This window comes from Tupaia chinensis, unplaced genomic scaffold, assembly GCF_000334495.1.
Source record: "Tupaia chinensis unplaced genomic scaffold, TupChi_1.0 Scaffold000045_1, whole genome shotgun sequence".
Lineage (NCBI taxonomy): Eukaryota > Metazoa > Chordata > Mammalia > Scandentia > Tupaiidae > Tupaia > Tupaia belangeri.
Window position 1 is genome coordinate 1,044,006 of NW_006159501.1, and position 19,841 is coordinate 1,063,846.

At 40.6% G+C, this 19,841-nt stretch overlaps 1 protein-coding gene across 1 annotated transcript in view; it reads right to left on the reverse strand.

The window, feature by feature from the left end:
• Positions 1-19,841, reverse strand: part of KCNS3 (potassium voltage-gated channel modifier subfamily S member 3) — a 47,768-nt gene that overhangs the window by 7,100 nt on the left and 20,827 nt on the right. The window contains exon 2 of the mRNA XM_006140803.2: positions 10,398-10,583. The gene's annotated coding sequence lies outside the window, so the exon portion shown is untranslated. The remainder of the gene's footprint in view (positions 1-10,397; positions 10,584-19,841) is intronic.

Below are 19,841 nucleotides of genomic sequence, written 5' to 3' on the forward strand. Positions count from 1 at the left end.
TTAAAAAAAAAAAAATGCTTATGGGAGAACTAGCCCATGACATGGTAGTTAAGGCAGCTGGATCCTATATGACTGATTGCACAGTTTAAGTTCCAGACTTGACTGCTTGAGAAACAGGCCAGGCACCCATTTACCTGTGCCCAAAATCCCAAAAGGAGGGAAAAATAGAGGAGAAGAGACTGCAGCTTGGCCATTCCCCATGAGGGGCTCTCTCATATGCATACATTCATACTCTGGCAAACAAACAAACAAACAAACAAATTGATGGCAAATTTCCTAACAGGACATCAGAGTTACCATGTCTGAACCCACTCTTGGTGCAACAATATATCTAAGTCCCACAAGAGCTAGATAACATTGGCCAGACTCCCTCATTGGCTACATGGAAATATAAGATCTACCTCTTATATTTGGAGGGACATTTTCAGTAGCACCACAGGAATGCAATCCACAAAGTCCAGACTGGGAAACTATAGAACAAAGGACACAGATCAGATATGAAAAGTATCAAACAGACCCATGGTATGGGCTTTGGGTACAAGGTGGTTTGCTCTTTGGATGTTCCCTGGTATTAACAGCCAAATACTTAGAGAACACTTTTTAAAAATAATATATATGCATATAAAGCACTTGACTTGTCATTTCTTGCTAATATATATATATGTATGTGTGTGTGTGTGTGTGTGTGTATTTATATATTTTATATATTTATATATATAAAACCAGGAATGAATAGACATTGAATAATATAAAAGAATTATTGTTAGTTTTCAGTGTCCTAACTGCATTGTAATTATATTTCTAAAAAAGAGTCCTTATCTTTTGGAAATAATGTATAAAATACTTGTGGATGAAGTTCTACAACATCTAGGATTCATTTCATGTAATATGTGGGGAAGTCAGGGACAACCACTGGTGATAGAAGATGGCCATGTGTTAGTAACTGCTGCAGCCGAGTGATTGATGTATTGAATATGTTTCTCTATTTCTGTACATGTTAAAATTCTCCATTAAAAATGTTTTTGTGGGACCAGCAGATGGCATAATGGTTACATCACTGGGCTTACATAGTCGGGTTGGGGGACCAGACCCAGTGGCTTGAAATTCACGCCATGCATTCCCAAAATCCTGAGAATAAAGTAGAGGAGAAGGGACTATGGTGTAGCTATCCCTCTTGGGGGTAGATTTCTCACTTTCTGTCTTTCTTTCTCTCTCATGAGCACACCTGAAAAGAGAGGTTTTTGGTTTTGTTTTTGTTTTTTTTGCTATAGGGTGTATGCGTTCACCAGAGAGGCAGAAAAAGAGAGAGAGAGAAAGTGAGAAATCACTCCCCCCCCGGGGCGGGATGGCCACACCACAATCCCTTTTTTTCCATTCTCCTCTCAGGATTTTGGAAACATATACACATGCACCAAGTGTGAGTTTCAAGTGCTAGGTCCAGGACTCAAAAGGCCATGTGTGAGTCCAGCACCTTAACCACTATGCCACCTGCTGGCCCCAGTAAAAAGGTTTTAATAAAAATTTGCTAAGCACCTCTTTTTGAGCCATGCACTGTGGTTAGTGCTTTCATATATACTGTCATTCACTTTTTTAATTCTCAGTGACTGGTGTAGTCTCTGAACACAGATAAGCTATAAGAAGCATAACTGAATCAATGAATCATTTTCTTTAATTCCCCAGTGACCCTAAGTGGTAGATCTTATAGTCCCACGTAGCCAGTGAGGAAGTCTAAGGCTCAAAGTTTGGTCAACATTATCTATTGATAGCTTTATGGGACAGACTACTCATGATGCCTCAATCTCAGTATTCAATCATTATTATTATTATTATTATTATTATTATTATTATTATTTTAGAATTTTGCCACAGGGCACATCCACTCACAGGAGAGAGATAGAGAGAGAGGAAAAGTGAGAATGTGCTCCTTAGGGGAAACAGCCATGCCACAGCCACAATCCTCTCTCCTCCATTCTCTTCTTGGGATTTTGGGCATGCATGCACAAATGTCCTATGTGTTTTTCAAGCTGCTGGGCCTGAGACTTGAACCACGGAGTTGGCCATGTAGTATCTAGCACCTTAACCACTATGCCACCTGCTTGCTCCAAGTATTCAATGTTCTAAAAAGTAGAGGAACTAGAAGATGGCATAATGGGTACATTGCAAGACTTCCTGAGTCAACTGCAATTCAAGTCCTGGACCTGGCAGCTTTAAACTCACACTGGGCATGTGTGCGTGCATGCCCAAGATCCCAAGAGGAGAATGGAGGAGAAGGAATTGCGGCATGGACATCCCCACTGGGGGGTGATTTATTGCTCTCTGTCTCCGTCTCTCTGATAAGTGCATGCACCCTATAGCAAAAATCTATCTTAAAAAAAAAGAAAAAGAAAAGTGGGAAGAAGTAGAAACTGGCTGGTGTTTTGATATGCATAATCTACTAGCCATCCTCACACTGTATCTTTTTTTTTTTTAAGTTTTTACTATAGAGCAGATGTGCTCACCAGAGAAAGACAGAGACAGACAAAAAGAGGGCAAGTGAGAAATAATACCCCAACATGTTTTGGGTTGGGTTTTTTGTTTGGTTGCGCTTTTTTTTTAAGTTTTGTCCATAGTGCATGTACACTCGCTGGAGAGAGACAGAGAGAGAGAGCGAGAAGAAAAGTGAGAATCACCCTCCAGGGGGAGGGCCAAGTCACATTCCCTTCTCTTCCATTCTCCTGGGATTTTGGGCATGCACGCACACTCACCCAGTGTGAGTTTCAAGTCACCAGTTTAGGTATTCAAATAGCAATCAGTCATGTGGGTGTCCAGCACCTTAACCACTATGTCATCTGCTGGCCCCACTCAGCATATTTCTTTCTTTTTTTTTTTTGGAGAGGTTTTTTTTGCCATAGGGCACGTGCGCGCGCCAGACAGACGGAGACAAAAAGACAGAAAGCAAGAAATCACCGCCCAGTGGGGATGGCCACAATCACTTCTCCTCCATTCTCCTCTTGGGATTTTGGACACGCACGCACACGTGCCCTGCATGAGTTTTAAGCCACCGGGTCTGGGACTTGAACCGCGGTCGACTACATGGAAGTCCAGCGACATAGCCATTACACTAACTGCTGGTCCCCAGCATATTTCTTTAAGCCACAGGGTCCAGGGACTAAAGCCTCACAGTTGGCTACATAGGATCTAACTGCCTTAACTTCCACAACCCCCACTGCCCACACTGTACCCTTTTGTAGGATTGTTGGCACTAGCATCCCAAAGACACACAAGGAGTCAACTCAGGCACCTTTGTGGGTACAAAGGCATTTGGCCACATAACAGAAGAAACAATGGCTATTTTCACTCTCTTCTTAAAGAAGAGCTCAGACTCACTATATCAAGCCTCATACCTACTATCGACCCTAATTACTCTTACTCTCTTTACCTCATGTTCTCAAACACACTTTAAAATATACTCTCAAAACTGTTTTCCCAAGGCTAAATATACACATGCACAACGTAGTCTTTGGTAATACTCTTGATTTGCTCAGAAATGTAACAAAAATATAATATTGGGTTATCAGAAAAGTCATAATGTATTTTTTCTGTTTTTCTTTGAAAAACACATCATGACTTTTCTGACACTCCAATAATACATGCCATTTTTTTTCGTATTGGACAGAACCACCTTTTTAAAAATTATTTCTTTACTTACTTTTTTTTTTAAGTTTGTTTGAGGGCACATGTGCTCACTGAGAGAGACAGAGAAAGAGAGGGAAAAGGAAAGTGACAAAGCAAGCCACCAGGTCTAGAACTCAAACTGTGGTTGGCCATGTGGGAGTCAAGCACCTAACCATCACACCACCTGCTGACCCCTAAAGCCATCTTTTAAAATCAACTCCATAAAAGTAAATTAAAAACTGTGTTCCTTTTTCCTTCCCACTTGTTGAAAAATCTATAGTTGTCTTTTCATCAAAGAAAAAATATAGCCATTTGCAGCTTTACTACTACCATTCACCTAGAACATTCTTCTAAGAATTTCATTTCAGAGGGACTAAGACAACTGAGGCATTTCTGCTCAGAATTCACCCTCCAGATCCCAAGCACCTAACCGATATGAGAGGTAAAGTGCAGGCCCTTTGAGAAGTCGTCTGCATTTGAGCTATGAGCAATCCCTTTCAGGAACTAAGACAACTGAAAAGTTTCTGGTCAGACTTCACCTTCAGACCCCGAGATCCACCAGACTGGGAGGAAAATGGAACTGCAGATAGATTGTAGATCACCTCCCCCTGCACACCTCTGAATGCTGAGATTTAAATTCAAGAAATTAGGAAGAAACATATAATCCATCAGATGACCAGAAACCACCACAGAGTCACAAGAAATATGAGAAACCAAGAAAATATCTCTCCCCTAAGGGAAAGAACAACTCCTCATGCATAGACAGTACAATGGAACTCATGGAAATGTTTGATAAAGAATTTAGAATATTTGGGAACCAGCAGTTAGCATAATGGCTATGTCACTGGACTCCCACATAGTCGACCGCGGTTCACATCCCAGACCCAGTGCTTTAAAACTCAAGCAGGGCACGTGTGCGTGGTGCATGCCCAAGATCCCAAGAGGAGAACGGAGGAAAAGGGATTGCAGCGTGACCATCCCCCCTGAAGGGTGATTTCTCACTTTCTGTCTCTATGTCTCTCTCTGTCTGTCTGGCGAGCGCACGAGCCCTATAGCGAAAACCTCTCTAAAAAAAAAAAAAAAAATTAGAATATTTGAAGTGACAAAGTTAACAGAGATACAAGAAAAGAGAGACAATGAACTGTAGAAGTTCAAAAGACTCATTGAGTTCCAGGAAGTGTGTAAGTTCTTGCACAAGTTGAAGAAGGAAATACACACCAAAAAATGAATCAAACAAAACTGTTAGAGGTGAAGGCTATAATATAGAAAATCAAAACCTCCCTTGAAAGTATTAAAAGCAGATTAGATCATGCAGAAGATTGAATCTCAGATGTAATAATCAGTATCTCAGAAGATGAAGAAACTAATAAGGGCATTGATAATCTGTACCATGAAATCCTGGGAGAAAACTTTCCAAATCTAGAGAGGCACTCAAATATTCAGACCCAAGAAATACAAAGGATCCCACATAGAATCAACCCAAGAAAGTCTTCTCTAAGGCGTATCATAGTCAGGATAACCAAAACCACAGACAAAGACAAGATTCTAAAATTGGCAAGAAAGAAATGTCAAGTTACTTACAGAAAATATCCTATCAGGCTAACAGCAGACCTCTCGTTGAAAACAATGCAAGCAAGGAAAGAATGGGAAAATATATTCAAAGTATTGAGTGAAGAACAATTTTAACCAAGAATTCTATACCCAGCAAGATTATCTTTTATATGGGAAGAAAAGACAAAAACATTCTCAGATAAACAAAACCTGAAAGAATTTACCAACACCAGTCCAGCTCTCCAAGAAGTTCTGAAGGGAGTGCTATAATAGGAAAACTAAAGACACACACACAGAAATAAGAGTCCAAAAAACAACCAAGAAAAGGGCCAACTTAATGGTAGAGACAAGTCTGGAATTGAAGGTTAACTTTCAGAATTTAAATGGAAAAATCTAACCACGGCAGAAGAGAGATTAATTACATGAGACTTAACCAGTGAAATAGAATTTATGACTTTTGACTGAAAGATGACTAATTTTCTCCTATGCTTTGTTTTCCAGATTTAAGGGGTTTTTGTCTCCTCCTGAGCTGTTGGTAGGTCATCAACTTACTATTTGAATAGAATAATAACCTTTTCCTGTCTTTAAGTCTTCAGAAAATGTCTCTTAACATTTTGTGATTTAATTGTTAAAGCTAAAACTGCCTTTTTTGAAATTAAAAAATACATTTAAAAATACCTATTTAATGGCCACAGTCAGCTATATAACCTCAGCTATGTGCTTCTTTATAATACTTTCATTCTACTCAATGAGTCTTTTTCTTTTTATGGAACTTTTTTACATTTAATTTTTTTATAGGACTGTAGAGTCTAGAAGCAGAATACATTTTTTAGGGCTACCTCTCATTGAGTCTTATGCCTAAAGTCAAACATGTGTTCACAGATAGGTACATGTCAGCTCAATTTGCTATTGAAAGTATTTCATTAAGATTTTTTTGTACATCAATAAAATGTGAAAAAAAAAAAGAGGCATGAAAAGCAACTTTAGATACCAGAGGCAATGTGAAAGGAGGGTGGGAAATGGCAGAGGATGAGAAGCAGGGAATCAAGGGGGAGAAATGCAAAATATATAAGAAACAAGAAGGAAAACTTATTGGTTGGTGATAACATGTACAGTAATATTATTGATTAAGCCAATATACAACATACTCTGGATGGGAAATCTCATTTTGTATGTTGTGATGATGTACAGTGAATTAATGTAAAATAAATAAATTAAAATAAATTTTAAAAAAGGAATTTTCTTTCAATCTTTAAATGTGAGAGAAGTCTTAGGTGTTTTTAAAAGTCAGGCTATTAAACAGAGATATTGTATGTCTCCACTTAATATATTCCAACTATCTACACTCTGTGATAGAGACTAAAAGACTGGAGGACATAGAAGCATTGAAAATTGTTATGGCCACTGAGGACAAAGTGGAAGGAGAGTGGAAGAGGGGAAGAGTGAAGGAAGGGATATTTGGGGAGGAAATGGAGAAGTAAGACATTTGCCCACAAATGTTTGTGGCCTGTTGATAATGTCGTGTATAGCATTCTCAACTCACCTGGTGTGTGGCTTATATCATGTTGGGTAAAATCTCTTTACAATCTAAATGATGTATAGTGATTGAATGTATAAATAATAATAATAATAAATAAAGGTAAGGCAGGGCAGGTCAGGCCATGCAGGGATAGTTAAGGATCCCACATTGCCAAATGTGCAGTTCAAGTTCTGGCCCTGGTGGCTTGAAAAACACATCAGATGCATGTTCATGAGTGTCCAAAATCCCAAAAGGAGGGAGAAATGGAGGAGAAGAGATTTCAGTGTGACCATTCTCCATAGGGGATACTTTTTCACTTTTCCTCTATCTCTCTGTCTCTCCACTGGCAAAACTTAAAGAATAACAACTACAAAAAAAGGCAGGTCAAGCTTAATTCAATTTCTGGTCATGCCATATAAAAATATACCAAATAAGGTCAAGCAATTGTAAATAGAATTGGAAATCTAAACTCAACTCACACCATGTCTTCTCCTGGGCACCCTCATACCAGCCACCTGGCTGGTAACAATCTTCTCTTATAGTAAGCTCCCTGTGTATTTGGTATAAGCAGCATAAAAGGCAAGAAAATCAGAAATCAGTGATGGGCCAGAGAAGAGCAGGGAGCATGACAAAATGCCAGTGCTACTATCCACCCTGACTGTGAGCTTAGAAATGGAAACACTGGCGGTCCTGAATTTAGGCCCCCAAGAATCAGAGTGTTTTTACAACAGTGCAATTCTCAGAAACAAACAGCTTTTCTTGAAACATTTAGAAGGTCAGGCCCAGAACCAGACTGAAGAACACAAGAAACTTCAAAAAACTTTTTAGGCCCTAGTTTTAAAAGAGATCAGCATAGTCTGGGCATCATGAGTCTCCATGAAGCCATTCCTTCCCATACCCTTCCAAAGCAGTTCAGCCCAGCCCCTTGATGTAACATGTGAGTCTCATTGGCCAAACTGACTTACAAGAAAATGCCCTCCCAGGTCTGTTCACATCTGACATGTCCTGATAGCATGAACCCCAGAGGACAACACACCAATGTCACAAGTCGTGGCAGTCCCCACAGTCCCAGGTGCCCTATTTTGGAGAATTCATAACTTAAACTCACCTTTTTAATATTTTTTTAAGTTTTGTTATAGGGCGCATGTGCTCACCAGAGAAAGAAAGAGAAAAAGAAAGTGAGAAATCACCTCCCTACCACCCCACCACCACCTAGGGGAGATGCCACCCCCCTACCCAGGAGAGATGGCCTTGTGGTAATCCCTTCTCCTCCATTCTCTTTTCAGGACTTGGGACAAGTACACATGCACCCCTTGGTGTGTTTTTTAAGCTGCCATTCAAGGACTCAAACCATAGAGCCAGCCATGTGGGGATCTAGCCACCTTAACCTCCACACCACTTGATGGCCCTTGAACTCACATCTTAAATACTGAACTAAAGAAAATGAATCTACTATGTCCCTTTACACATACTGAACTATCAGAGACAACTATCAAACATGGCAAGAGGTAGAATTCCAAAAGCTGCTTCTTCCCAACCACATGATCTTGGGTAGGCAGGTTATTGATCTATAAAAGAGGATAATAAGCCCACCTTAAGGATAAAGGAGCAAATGAAAAGTCTTTTGAAAACATGAAGCACAAGACACAAATCAAGCTTTTTTCTAAAATTAAGAGATTGATACGATGCTATTTTTATCTCCCCCTTCCCGCTCTTTTTTCCTTCCGCTCTCTTGCTCCCTCCAGCTGGTACACTCCTGTTAGAGATGCACCCTTTCCCTCTGCGTCTTTAATTAGTGCAAGTGCTCCTCTAGGAAACTAGAGGGATCTCTAATCCACACAGCTCATCTTCAAGCCGACGCTGCTGAGAAGGCTGAGTGATAGGGAGCTAAACAACCAGAATATTGCTCTATTTGTAAAAAGCAAAGCATCACAGATGATAACTTTTCAACCAGAAACAAACAAACAAACAAACAAATGTGGATTCTGTCACAAGAGAGTGACAAATGCCCCAACTTATCTGCAACTGAGCCATGGTACATGAAGGAACCACAGACAAGTATGTGTAAAGGTAAAGCTTTGGGGTCCCAGGAAGGACTTGAGAATTTCAATGCACCTAGGCGCCGGCTTAACTATTCTCCTTTCCCCACTTCCTGGGCTCTTCTCACTTCCCACAGGCCTTCCTGTAACCTTTATTTTGCACCTGCCACATTGTATGGCAATCTGTCTACCATTCTCCCCGCCCTCCACCCCACAAGTCTAATGGCTGCTTATTCCAGACTCTGTGCTCCTCCACGGAAGGGATCATGCATTGCTCTCAGCAGGGATAGTCCGTTATGCTTGTTGTTGCCCACAGTCTAGTAAAACACATTTGCTTTTATCTATAGGAATGAACAAAAGCTATCACCACTTTTGTCAAAAAACTAGTAAAAAGACCTAGACCCAATATGACAAAATTAAATGTTCCCAGTGGTCACATATGTAAATCAAACAAATGAGATGGGCTGGTTGGAGATGGTGGTGAACAACCCATGGTTTTGTACAAGGGGCAGAGGCTACTCAGCACCAGAATGCTTCTTGGGAACCAAGGCCCAGTATAGACATGTCCAGTGTTTCAGGAGAAGCTGGAAACTTGATTTTTATGTGGAATACCTCAAGTTTAATTATAATTGATCAATATGTTTTAAACATTATGTGGATCAAATAAAAATCTGCTTTTGGACCAGTACTTCCAAAAGCAACCCACTCTGACCTGAGCCAGACCGCCAATTCTAGCTTTGCGGCACTCATTTCTTTCATTCACATGTAATAATCATACATATTTGCAGGAAGACAATAAAATTTTCCAGCACATGAATACAAGGTGTAATGATTAAATAAAGGTAATTATTTCATCTCATTCATTTGCCATTACTTTGTGTTAAGATTATTCAAAATCCTCTTCTTAGTTACTCAAAGATTTATAGTAAGTTGTGGCTAACTTTATTCTCCCTACTGTATTTTACACACTAGACACTGATCCTTTTATCTACCTGTAATTTTTCTCCCATTAATCAACATCCTTCTATCCACTTCCCCAATCCTTCCCTGCTTCTAGTAGTCATCCTCTATCACTCTGCTTTTATGAAATCATTTTTTTTTTCTTTTCAGAGAGATTTTTGCTATAAGGTGTGTGTCCTCACTGGAGAAGCAGAAAGACAGTGAGAAATCACCCTCCCTAGGGAGTATGGCCATGCCACAGTCCCTTCTCTTCCATTCTCCTTTTGGGATTTTGGGCATGCATGCATATGAAATCTTTCTTTTTTTTTTTAGTTTCCACCTGTGAGTAAGAACATGTCTCTTTCTGAGTGTGCCTTATTTCACTTAGCATAATGTCTTCCAAGATTGCCCATTTACCATCAAATGACAGGAGTTCATCCTTTCAATGGCTGCACAGTATTCCACTGAGTGTATACAACACTTTTTCTTTACCCACTGTCTGTTGATAGACAGTTATCTTGCTTCCATATTTTGGCTATTATGAACAGTGCTGCAATTAGGGTGTCCATATCTTTATAACATACTGATTTCCTTTTCTTTGTATATAACTGTAAAGTTCATTCTCTTCTTCCCTTGATAACTAGTGGATAGTCAGAAAAATAAATAAAGAAATGACAGAGAGAGGCAACTCTTACCCTTGTGGCGGCGATGTCACACACTCTGCCTTCATCCTGCCCAGTGGAATATCCATCGTCATCCAAGAAGCTGTGCCTTTTTTCCTTCACTTGAATGTGTGGTGCACATTGAGTGGCCAGGAAAAAGAGAAGAATATTTTTCTCTTGTTGTATATGCCAAAGCAATTCCTGGAAAATCACTCTAACCTGCAGAAAAAAACCATCAACCAAGCTGTAACTCCAAGGAGGAAATATACCCAACACATTCTAGCTCAGAATCAGCACTGTGAACACTTCACTGATTATTCTCACATCTTAGAGCCCCATCTAACTTTCAGGGAGGGGTAGTCTTTTCCCCATGTGAAACCATCTCTTTTACTGGGCACATGGATAGGCTTCCAAACTTTCAGAACTTAATGGAGCTTGGGGTGGTTCCACGGACATGGGCCAGTGAAACATGCAAAGACTAGGCTCTAGAATTAACACGGGAGCCATTCACATCTCCCAGAGTTTCCCACAGGAATGTCGTTCTTCCAGCTAATTAATCGAAAATACGCTTAAAACTTCTGAATGAGCATATTTTAATCCATTTCAGAGACCAGTTTCTGGGTGTTACTGCTCTAACAGAATTAACACTGCTGCTCTAAGCTGAAATCAATAGATTTCAAAGGCTGACCGAATTCAATTTTGCTGTGTTTGTCCATTGTTATATTTCACAGATCAGAAATGACTACACATGCTAAAACAGAATCAAGACAAATGTTGATTTGTCTCTCAATAAATTAAAGAAAGGCCCCCTAAAAAATCCAATTCTCAACCAGATAAGCTTGCCTCTTGTTGATGTATTCCCATAGATTTGTACTAGCATCTAAGCATCCTTCCATTGATTTTCATGTTTTCCTATCAAGACCAGGTCAAAAGTGGGGGTGGAAAAAAAAAGAAGAAAATATTGATTCTGAACAAAAGACATGAAAGAAGTGCTCTGGCTATGTCAGTCATTAACCAAATATTCATTATGGTTTAAGATTGACTGGGTATTATTTTAGGCATTGGGATTACAAGCCAGATGAAATGCCTGTCCTCAATGTCCTAAAAGCTCACAGACTCAAAACCAAATAGCAAGTCAGTGTCCTAACAATGGCAAGGTGGCAGTACAGGGGGAGTGAAGTAGAAACACATCTTCAAATTGGTCCCAATGACAGGCAGAGTGATCCTTCAGCACATTCAGGCTTTACAGGAAGTAAATTTCCACCCCAAAAACATATGATAAAGAAAAAATTTTAGAGACTAAATGTAGCTCTACCCAAACTGGATTGAGCTGGTACTCTTAGCAGAAGAGGAGAAATCCCAACAGGCATTTTTTAAAAATCAAGAGCTAAAATCCTTCCTCTCTTCTTCTTCCTTCTTCTTTATCTGCTCCTGCAACCATTGGGTCAGCTTAAGATATTTACATTCCAATAAAACACAAAAATCCTCTGCACCTTTGAAAGGATATAGCACAGGGCCAGCAGGTGGCGTAGAGGTTAAGGCACTGATTTCACATGGCCTACTCCACAGTTTGAGTCTGGGACCTGGCAGCTTGAGAATCAAGCACAGGTGCTTGTACGTGTGTGCCCAAATCCTAAGAGGAGAATGGAGAAGGGATTATAGCAAGACCATCCCTCCAGGGGGTGATTTCTCTCTCTCTCTCTCTCTCATCTGTCTGGCAAGCACACATGCCCTATAGCAAAAACTTTATATATAGATATAGATATATATAAAACATACACACATAATCTTTCTTTCTCTATCTGTTGCCTTTCCAACTGTAGCACTTTTAAGAGAAGGTGGGATTAATATGACTGGGAGATAATTAACTGCAAGCAGCATTAATATTCACTCTGTTAATTGTTAAAGAAAAATAGCAAAGTATTTAGGCTATTCAGCACTCTAAGAAACCCCAGGCACTGTCTAGAAGTTCATTGCACTGGCTCACCACCAAAAGGTCAGGACTGGCCAGAGACAGACTGTGAGGTAAGCCAAGTGTATCCTTTTTACAGAACTGGTACCTAGAGAGCCTCAGTCAATGAATGACATGAAGGGGACTTCCTAGGCTGTCCCTTTCTCTCTTCCTCTTCCTAAAACTTAATGATACTTATACCTTGCCCCATTTTTTCTCTTTTCTTTAAGAATTATTTTATTTAATTTTATTCATCTTTTTTTTTTTCATTTAATTTGACCAGAGAAAGAGTGAGAGAGAGAGGGAAAGTGAGAAAGCAAGTCACCAGGTCCGAGACTTGAACCATGGTCGGCCATGTGAGAATCCAGTGCCCTAACCTCCTTGCCCCATTTTCTATCATCATGATTCATATCCTATAAAATTGGATTTTCAAAAAGGATGTAACACCACAAAATACCTCTTACTGTGAATTTATGTTTATTCACATCCCCTGGAGAACATTCATATTGTAAGTATGATTTCTCAACATAAATGATAGCCGGCTCTCTCTGAATCCCCACGACATGCCGGTCATTTTCTAGGAGTTTTACACACTTCCCCTCTATCCTCAGTCATTGTGAGTGGTAAGAATTATTACTCACATTTCACAGGTGGGACATCACCGCTCAGAGAGGCTAATTTTCCCAAGTCCTGCATTTAAGGAGTGTCAGAGACAGGATTCAAATGTGGGTTGATCTTGATTTCAGTTAGTGCAGAAAATCAAGATCTCTCTTAGATAGGGAAGGTCAAAAAATAGGGGAAAGTGGGCAGAAAATGACCCAAACCAGGAGGTTTCAGGGAAGAAAAATATGTGCACCTAACATAACTCTCCCCTTCCTGCTAACTGATCCCACCAGTGTTCCTATTTCTCTGAGTTTTTACCATCCCAATCAATGTTGACCTATTCAAAAAAAAAAAAAAAAAAAAAAAGGAGGGGTTTTTTTGATTTAGCCCTTTACCAGGTTTCTGACTTTGCTGAGTGATTCAGTAAGATCCCGGGAAAACACATCAAGCTCCCTCCAGTATTGCTGCCCTCTGCAGAATTTCCCTCTTTGCAGTAACTCCTCTGCTTCGTCCCCGCACTTCCCTCCAGCCTGGCTATATTTTCTGGTGAGTTGACCATAGCATTCAAAAATGTACAAAATGACCACCTCTATTATTGAGAGGGAAAAGGCAAAGATTAAGTGGGATATTGGACATTTTCATCACCCAGAGACCTGACATCCAATCTTGCAATAGAAATCAGGTAACATCAAACAGACAGCACAGTCCACACGAACCATAACCACCCCCAACTCCCTTCCTCAAGTACTCGGCATCACAACAAAGGGTGTCCTACAAAACTATACACAATTGGGGCCTGATAGATCAAAGCAGACATTCTAAGTGACATTGCAGCAGAGGTTTGTGTCCTCTATGCTTGTGCAATATCCTGTCCTGCCTGTCTCCTCACTTTTCTGCCCGAATTCTTCTGAAATGTCATGTCAGTGACACTCACTAGACTGAGAAAGCCTCCAGTTAAGGACAGTATTCCTATAATCAATCTTCATGTTAATTATCCCTGTCACATAGTTGTGCCTAACACATTTTTTGAACCAACTCTTCTCCAAGTTAACAAGACTGAGGAGTAAATTAATAAAAAGAATCAATATGGATAATGAAAGGCAGTTAGTTCATTGTGGAGGCAGGCTGGGGAAGTGGGAAAGGCAAAAGTGGTTTCCCAGACCCATCCCATCACTAGCCAAAGAAGAGTCTTACCCTTGGGGCTGGCAGGTAGCATGGTGGTTAAGGGTGTTGGACTCCCATGTGGCCAACTATGGTTTAAGGCCCAGACCTAGTGACTTTTTTTCTCACTTTCCCTCTCTCTTTCTCTCTCTCTCTCTCTCTTGCTCTGTCCCTCTCTGGTCAGAGCAAAATAAATAAATGAATTAAAGTTAAATAAAAATAATTCTTTAAAAAATAAAAAAGAAGAGTCTTACCCTGAAGATTCAGCATGTCCAACCCTGAGGATAAGACATCTCAAAAGTAGAGTTTCAGGTACCACTAAATAGCCAGAACCTCTACTGTTCTGACTCCGGGCTCCCCCAGGCTCCCTATGCACCTTGCCAACAGACAGCAGGTAAGCTACACACCAGCACGTGTGTCCATTCTGTCCACTGTTTCTACCTATTAGTGGGACTTAATCCAACAGGAAGAAGTTTATTTCTGCAGTTTCCTGTGAGTTTTCATATAGGCAACCTCCTAGAATTGGATCGGCTCTGGGACACCTGAGAGTGATTTTCTGAAGTTGCAAGGCTGAGGAGAACTTCCCCTGACCTGTGATTACCATTTCTACTATGAGGGAAGTAGCATCTTTGAGCACCTTCCTGGCAGTCAGCCAGGTTCCCTGGGGACATCTGGACCTTGAAAACACCCTCAGCAAGGTTTCTCAACCTCGACACTAGTAACTATTAACACCATTAACACTGTGGGAGTTGTCCTATGCACTGTAGGACAGTTGGCAGCATTCCCAGCCTCAACCCACTAGATGCCAGTAGTATGCCTCCCCCCACCCCCACCCCCGCTGCCACCCTCGCCCCTTGCAAGGCTATAACAACCAAATATACCTCCAGATACTATCAGAACTCCTGAGAGGAACAAAATCACCCTCGGGGTGAGAACCACTGCTCTACAAGTAGAGGGAACAGACCTCAGACAGCTGTTTGGGAGCTGAAAGGTCAGAGAGCTCAGAACGGCAGGTTGTACTAATACTTTATCTGCTGAGAGGGGCTGGGGAAAGCTGGGGATATTCCCATCTACACTTGTCCTTTTAGAATTCAGTCATGGCATTTCTGGTGTCAGACAACGAAAACATTAAAATTGAGGAAAGATAGAAGCAAGTTTAACCTTTTGTTAGAACTCAAAGTCTGTTCCCTGTGATTTGAGTCTAAAGGTTAGTGATTTTTCTCTGGAAGCGTCTGTCTTAAATTTCCTAAGATTTTCAGTGCCAGAATGATACCCTGTGCACACGCACTAATACAGTCAAATATACGGCCCACTCTAGCTTTCTGCCCTCAGTGCCGCTCCGCTGAATACACTCACCCCTGCTCAATGCTCCAGTCTTGCAGAAACTCACTGATGTCTCAGGGAACATGCAAATGCATGTCAGTTTTATAGTCAGGCCAGTATTCCTCAATCACAGACCAATTTTCAATAATATTTGAGCGTTTTAATACAATTGCAGGAATAATAATGAAAGGTGAAATTTGATCCTACTTCAATCTTGCTTAACTAGTGAGAATTGCCATTCAGTGTTTTGCTTAAATAAAACTGAAATATCACAATCAGGCTGCCATAATTGGATTTAATATGCTAAAAAATTCCACCTATATTTAAACCCTATAATCCAAATCAATCAGAATAATATGACATCTTCTGTTTGACTCAGACAGTGGATTATGACTAAGTATGTCCTTGAACTACTTTCTTTTTCCAAATGACCACATTTCAAGAAGTACCTTAGGGGGACCAGCAGTTGGCATAATGGCTGGGTCGCCAGACTCCCATGTAGTCAACCGCAGATCGCGTCCCGGACCCGGTGGCTTATAACGCACGCCGGGCGCTTGTGCGTGCATGCCCAAGATCCCGAGAGGAGAATGGAGGAGAAGGGATTGCGGTGTGGACATCCCCCCTGGGGGGCGATTTCTCACTTTCTGTCTCTCTGTCTCTCTGTCTGTCTGGCGAGGGCACGCACCCTATAGCAAAAACCTCTCCAAAAAAAAAAAAAAAAAAAAGAAGTACCTTAGGATGAGAAGTCCTGGAATTGAGATTATTATTTTTACACTCTGATCTGCCACAAAAAGAAAATGAAAACGTCTCAGTATCTAATATATTCAGGGATGAAAACTAAATTTATAGAAGTGCTGGTTTTCAGGGTCAGCAGGTGGGGTGGTAGTTAAGGCACTGTACTCCCACATGGTCAAACACGGTTCGAGTCCCAGATCTGGTGGCTTGCTTTCTCACTTTCTTTTTCTTTCTCTCTTTCTCTGGTGAGCAAACATGTCTTATCAAAAATTAAAATAATAATAATATTAGGGATAATAAATAACATTAAGTAAATAATTCTTTTTTAAGAAAAGTGCTGTTTTCAGTTTAAAAAAGTAAGTACTTTTTGTGATTTAGGAAGATTTTAATTTTTTGGATGTTATCAGGAATTACAGTAATATATTCATAAATACCTAATTACTACATTCAACAAATAATATTACAATATAATTCATTAAAACAAGTACACTTAGAACAGGTTTAATTTCACAGCATCTAAACTGCCCCCAGAGTGACTGAGGCACTGTTGTTCCTCCCTCCCACTAAGCAAAGTCTCTAGATTATACCTGAAAGATTAATATAAATTACTTGGTCATTCAGAATGAGGACTGTAAAACCATCTCCAGAAATCTCAAAGGCTTGATGTATGGGTAACAAAACACCACCTTCCTCTCCTGGGTTTCTGTGTTTCTAGACAACCTCCCCTGAGGACCAGTGCAGCAGAACAACTGCTGAGTCACCTCCCAAAGATAATCAACAGAAGAGAAAGCAGAGACAGCCCCACCGGAGCTGCCCTGGGGAAGGGTGTGCACCTCTCAGAAGGTAGAACCACACAGCCACTGATCCTGGTCATCCCTAAGTGTCGCCTGAAATCGGGATCACTCTGAGTGGCCTGCAAGATAGCCACCATCCCACTGACCCCAGGAAGGAACTGCCTTGGCTCTACCTTGATTTGAGTCCTGGACCTGGCAGCTCGCTTTCTCACTTTATCTCTCTTTCTCTCTGTCTGATAGATAGCCAAGATAGCCACCATCCCACTGACCTCAGGAAGGAACTGCCTTGGCTCTACCCACCTTGTTATCTGTTATCTTGACTCCGAATCCTGCTTGCTGAAGACCAACACTCAGGCTGCAGCCAGAAACAGACAAGTACATCCACCACCTGGTGGCTTGGGACACTGAGCCAGTATCATCCGTCTCCATGTTTTAAATGGCTGATGTATCAAAATGACTCCACTAGCACATTGATGAAAAGAGGAACTGAAAGCAAGGGACTTTGGAGGGCAGAAGGAAAAAACAAACTAGGCAATGATAACAGCAGTGTGAACTGGCTAAATAAAACTTTCTGGAGAATATTGCAGCAGTGTGTATCTCTAAATCATGAAGTTTTACAGAATAAACCAGATGAATGTTCAAGGACCTATGTATAAGGACGGTCACCCTATTATTAATAACTCATAAGTCAAAGGCAACCTAAACACCCATGAATAGGAGCATGGTTCAATAGCTTGGACATAGTCACTCAACAGAATAACCCAGTCATTAAAAATGCTGAAATGTTAGTGGTAACAGCTCCCAGGTACTCGGTCAGGTCCTGCTCTTTGTGTCTACCTATCTAAAGCAATCAATCCCCATAACACTAGTATTTTTACTATATTTAATTTAAAATGTTTTTTAACTTTTTAAATTATTATTATTATTTTCCAGTTTGATCAGAGAGAGAGAGAGAGGAAAAGTGAGAAAGTAAGGCCACCAGGTCTGGGATTTGAGCTATAGTCAGTCATGTTGGAGTTCAGCACCTTTAACCACCCACCAGCTGCCAGCTCTGCTTAGGATGCTCTATGCTCCAAGTGATTGCATGGTTTGCTTCCTCAATTCCTTCAGTTCTTTACTCAAATGATATCTTCTGAATGAGTCCCATCTAATGCTGTTTAAAATGTTGATACTCCCCTTAAAACTCCTTGGTTTTTTTTTTTTTTTAAGAGATTTTTACTATAGGGCATGTGCACTCACTAGAGAGGAAGAGAGAAACAGAGAGACAGAAAGCAAGAAATCACCCCGGAGAGATGGTCATGCGACAATCCCATCTCCTCCATCATTCTCCTCCTGGGTATTTGGGCATGCACAGATGCAAGCCCAGTGTGAGTTTTGAGCTGCCGGGTCCAAGACTCAAACTGCGATCAACTACATGGGAGTCTAGTGACATAATCATTACACCATCTAGTGGTCCTATCCCTGTTTTATTTGTAATCTTTAGCACTTATCACTCTCTGAAATGTACTTAGAGATAACAAATATAATGAAGATGCAGACACAGATATTTCTCTATCTTACTGTTTCCCCACTCCGATAGGAGACCCATGAATACAGAGACCTTTGTCTATCTTATCCACTACTGAACTCCCAGTGGCTGAAGCATCATCTAACATATAGTAAATTATTTTAAATTATTTGTTGAGAGACCAGCCGATGTCGTAATGGTTACAGCACTGGACTCCAATGTAGTCAATGGAGGGAAAGGCAATGCAGCATGGCTATCACACCAGGTGCTGATTTCTCTCTCTCTGTCTCTCTCTCTCTCTCTCTCTCTCTCTGTTTCTCCAGTGAAAGCACACACCCTATAGCAAAAAATCTCTTTTTAAAAAAATTATTTGTCAAATTAATGAATGAACTAATGAGTTGGTGGACATTTACTGCATAGCTTAGCTACTGGCTGTTTCCATTTCATGTCAAATTTTAAAGTGTCCCTTACCCAGTGTATTAACTTGCATAAAACAGGGTGTTTTCAAAATTATGGTCACCATAGAAGAAATATAGCTTTTTAATCAGCCATTGTAGATGGGAGATGCATTTTTCCCTTAAAGACAAGGTAGGTAAGTTCTAATACACACACACACACACGCATGCACACAGACACACATATTGCACATACACTATGCAAAAGTTATTGGATCAAATTATTTCATAAAACATATACAAAACAGTACATGGAAAAGTTAGGGGATATAGCATAAAACTGATAAAAGCACACTGTTCCGGAATGCAACAGAAGTGATGCTGATTGATAAGATCACCACGGAGTCCACCGGCAAATGGTAAAAGAAAACGGACTGTATCCATACTCATGAGTGCACGCAGGTGATACATCACCCCACAGACACCACTCGACTTAACCCACAGTTGTTCAGATGTGCAGTTTTCCAGTTTAAGGCTCTGCAGCTTCTCTATTAAACTAGCAAAAATGCTTTTAACACTGGTAAGATCGAACTTTGGCAGCACCGTCCACAGAGACACATAAAAAGTACCTCATCCCACTCCATAACCTGGAGAGCTTTGTTTTCACAAGGGCTGCTTCTTTTAGGATAATCTGCCAACCAGATCTAAGACTGGGCTCCTTATAGTTCTTATAAAATATAAGTCAAGCACAAATGAAGAAAGTACTATGCTATATCAGAATCATCCTTATATAGAATTGCTCAAGTCATTCACGTACTAAAAACAACACAAAATAAAATCCCTCGACCCCTCTTTGCAGCACAGCTTCTTGAAATCAGCTTCCACAAGCCTCCTTCCTTCTTCTCTTGCCATTTTTTTTAACTTGCCATAGGGCATGTGTACTCTCTGGAGAGACAGAGAGAAAAAGAGAAAGTGAGAAGGCACAACTCCGGGGGGGGGGGGGGCGGG